The following is a 2,846-nucleotide window of genomic DNA, read 5'->3' on the forward strand; positions in this document are numbered from 1 at the left end:
AGTGATTCAGGCATGGGATGTCCATCTCCACATCCAGTGTTGGTTGAATAAGAGGACCTAACAGGGAGGAAAGCAGGATGAGGTAGTGGACACTGTATCACTCCTAAGGACAAAATTGGATCTGAATAAAGTGGCACCTGAGATGAAGCTTGAAGGACAAATAGAAATTAGATGAAAAAATCAGGTCCAGAGCATGGATGCATGGAACATACTGACAGACCTGAGAGGGGAGGGGCATGGAGGGTAAGAGAAGAGATTAACCAAAGAACATATATGCATATATGCATTGCCCATGGATACAGACAGTAGTGTGATACAGGCCTAGGGCTGGGTGGAGGGGGGCAAAGCAGGAGAAAATGTAATACTGTCAACAATAAAACAAACAAAACAATCAGATGGTGGCGGGGCACTGGCCTTCTCCTCCCCCTCCCCCACCTCCCACTCTTGTAGGACCCATATGCCATTTCTTCTGAGAGACCTTGTCATCACTCTCATGGAGCATGATGCCTCCCCTAAAAGAGAGGTGATGGAATTAAACTACCCCACAACCCCCGTCATTGGAAGATTTGAAACCTCATGGAAAATTAGTATTGTTGGATTGCTAAATGTTGGGAAATCTACCTTCTTCAATGTATTAACCAATAGTCAGGCTTCAGCATAAACCCTCCCCTTCTGCACTATAGATCCTCATGAGAGCAGAGTGCCTGTTCCAGATGAAAGACTGGGTTGATTTTGCCAGTACCACAAACCAGCAGGCAAAATCCCTGCCTTTCTAAATGTGGGGGACAGGAGACAGCGCTGGCTGGTGAAAGAAGCCCACAATGGACGTTAGTGCCTGTGATGGGATCCTTCATCTAACACGTGCTTTTGAAGATAATGGAAAAATATATTTTGAGATATAGAAAAATACATGAAGAGCTTCAGTTAAAAATGAAGAAATTATTGGGTATAGATAAACTAGAAAAAGTGGCTATGAGAGAAGGAGGTAAAAAACTAAAACCTGAAAGACAACATAATGTGAAAAGTTAAGTCCTGGGCTACAGATAAAAAGAAACCTGTTTGCTTCTATTGCGATTGGAATGACAAAGAGATTGAACACTTATTTCTGACTTGAATGCCAATGGTATACTTGGTTAATCTTCTGAAGAAAACTGCAGTATAAAGGGGGGGGAAATGGTTGATAAAAACTAAAGACTTTTTTTTTTACTGGCCAGTATGTCTCAGTTAGTTGAGCATCGTCCGTCCAGTGCACCAAAAGGTTGTTGGTTTGATTTCCGGTCAAAGCACAAGCCCAGGTTGAGTTGTGATATGGAGGGCAACCACTTGATGTTTCTCTCTCACCCTCTCCCTTCTTTTCTCTCTAAAATCAATAAAAACATATTTTAAGAATTTAAAGAGTTTGTGAACAGGTATGCCCCAGGTACCTTGGTCATTCCTTTCAATGGAGCCTTGGAACTCAAGTTGCAAGAACTGAGTGCTGAAGAGAGACGGAGTGTCTGCAAGAGAACATGACACAAAGCGCTTTGCCAAAGATCACGAAGGCTGGGTTTGCAGCCTCCAACTAGAACCCTTTTTCCCTGCAGCTGGGTGAAGTGCATGCATGGACTCAGAGGGGACGAATGCTCCTCAAGCTGCAGGAAATTCACACAGCTTTTGAAAAAGGATTCATTCTGGCTCAAGTAATGAAATAGGAAAATTTTAAAGAGGAAGGTTCTGAAAATGCAGTCCAGGCTGCTTAAAGGTATAGACAGCTGGAGATGGAGATATTATTTTCTTCAAATTTAATATGCCTCAGCAACTGAAAGAGAAATACATTTTAGTTATTACTCAGATAAATGTACACTTTCCAAAAGGCATATGATTTTTAAAAATTAAAATTTCTGAAAACTGAAGAGATAAAGTTGCGGGGATGGGAATCTTCTACAAACAGAATTGGTTTTATTTGTTTTAAAATTGAAATGTTGTAATGTTGTGTGCCTCCAATGAAATGCAAGTTCCCTAATGTGAACAGCTTTACTTTTCACGTGAATAAGACCCTACTCCAAATTGTAGAAGCTTTTCAGAAACCATAGTCTTCTCTTGATACTTCATTAATCTCCCATCATGTACGCCACACCTGACACATTTGAGTGTGGACAATGTGGTTGCTCCTTTTTGAATCTACAGGTAATGCATGGTTTATAGTACTCCAGATGTCTACACTCAATAAAACATTTGACAAAAATAAAGAGGTGATAGTAGGAGTTATTAGGCAAGAAAAGATGCTCTAGTCAGAGGGAATAATATGTGCAAAAGCACAGAGGACAAAGCATGTGTATGGCACTGTGATCCATTCATATAGATGGAGTACCATGAGGATGGAGGTGGTGGGGATTGATAGGACAAACTGTACTTTCCAAAAGACAGCTACAGCAACATCTTCTGTCCTATGTGCTCTTCTGCCACCTTGCCACCCACACCTTGTCACCAGGTAGAGTTGAATCCTCTCTTTTTGAATATGGGTGGGCTTGTCACAGATATGAAGTGATGGAAGTGATATTGAGTGTTTCCTGTCGAGAGGTCATAAAAGGGGAAGTGGCTTCTGCATTGTTAGTTGGGACATCCACCTTTGGAGCCCTGAGCTTCCATGAGAAGTCTAATAACACTGAGGTTGCCATGCTGTGAGGAAGTCTAGGCCACATGGAACAGCCATTTGTAGGTATTCTGGCTGGCAGACTCAGATGAGGTTCTAGCCAACAGACAGGTGACAGTCACAGACATCAACCATAAGCCATGTGAGTGGAGATATTTCCAGTCTCCATTAGCCAAATCATTCCAGGCTTTAAGTCATCTCAGCTGAGGCCCCA

The 2,846-nt window shown here is 42.0% G+C and overlaps 1 pseudogene across 1 annotated transcript; it reads left to right on the forward strand.

Annotated features, from left to right (window-relative positions):
- The first annotated feature begins 457 nt into the window (after positions 1-457).
- LOC311627506 (obg-like ATPase 1) lies at positions 458-1,162 on the forward strand (annotated as a pseudogene). Its single transcript has one exon. The product of its transcript is annotated as an obg-like ATPase 1 (transcript).
- The last annotated feature ends 1,684 nt before the right edge of the window (positions 1,163-2,846 follow it).

This window comes from Pipistrellus hanaki (genome assembly GCF_964339955.1).
Source record: "Pipistrellus hanaki genome assembly, chromosome: 9".
Classification (NCBI taxonomy): Eukaryota; Metazoa; Chordata; class Mammalia; order Chiroptera; family Vespertilionidae; genus Pipistrellus; species Pipistrellus hanaki.